This window comes from Laccaria bicolor, genomic scaffold, assembly GCF_000143565.1.
Source record: "Laccaria bicolor S238N-H82 LACBIscaffold_33 genomic scaffold, whole genome shotgun sequence".
Taxonomy (NCBI): Eukaryota; Fungi; Basidiomycota; class Agaricomycetes; order Agaricales; family Hydnangiaceae; genus Laccaria; species Laccaria bicolor.
The window spans coordinates 540,097-541,141 of NW_001889904.1; positions in this window are offsets into that span (position 1 = coordinate 540,097).

A 1,045-nucleotide genomic window follows, 5' to 3' on the forward strand; every position below is an offset into this window, starting at 1 on the left:
TATCAACATGAATAGCCTCCCCTGATGTGAAAGCTACCTTGGGCATGATGTCGAAAACAAATGACATGGCAATAGCAATATGTGAAGTCATGTCAGTCCTTCAACCATATCCCCAAGAACATATAACTGTATTTTGAGATAGTAGGTATCAATAGGAAGGCACAGAATTAATTGCCTTTTCTGATGTGAAAGACAACTTGTGCATCATGTCAAAAACTAATGCTGCAGCAATGGCAATATGTGAGATCATGTCAATCCTTCAACCATATCCCCAATACCCTACACATAGTCAAGGACACTATAAACTAAAGTGAACTACAAACTTTTGTAGTCCCAAAAAGCGGACACTACAAACTTTTGTAGTGAAAAAGCGCACACCCTACAAACTTTTGTAGTCTCAAAAAGCAGACACTTTAAACTTTTGTAGTGAAAAAGCGCACACCCTACAAACTTTTGTAATGAAAAAGCACACAATACAAACTTTTGTAGTCTCAACAAGTGGACACTTTAAGCTTTTGTAGTCTACTGCAACATACCCCAGCCATTTCTCCATCAAATATGTGCCATGAATGGGATGGATGGGTCAGGCTGACTTTGGATGACCTTTTAACCCTAACTCTAACTTTATAGTCTAAGTCTGACTTTTGTAGTCTTTTGTAGTCTGTCAGTAAACTTTGTAGTCTAGGTCCAACCTGTAGTCTTTTGTAGTTTGTCAGTAAACTTTGTAGTCTAAGTCTGACTTTTGTAGTCTTTTGTAGTTTGTCAGTAAACTTTGTAATCTAAGTCCAACTTCTGCAGTCTTTTGTAGTTTGCCAGTAAACTTTGTAGTCTATGTCTAACTTTTTGTGTTGTAGTCTTTTGTAGTTTGTCAGTAAACTCTGTAGTCTAAGTCCAACTTTTTGTGATATCTTGTAGTCTATTAGTAGACTTTGTAGTCTGTCAGTGTCAGTTTCCCTTTTAAGGCATGCACCTTCCTTTTTTGGTCATTTTTCCCACGATACAATAATTGTAGCCCTTTCTTTTAGCTTTCTAAATGTGTTGAAAT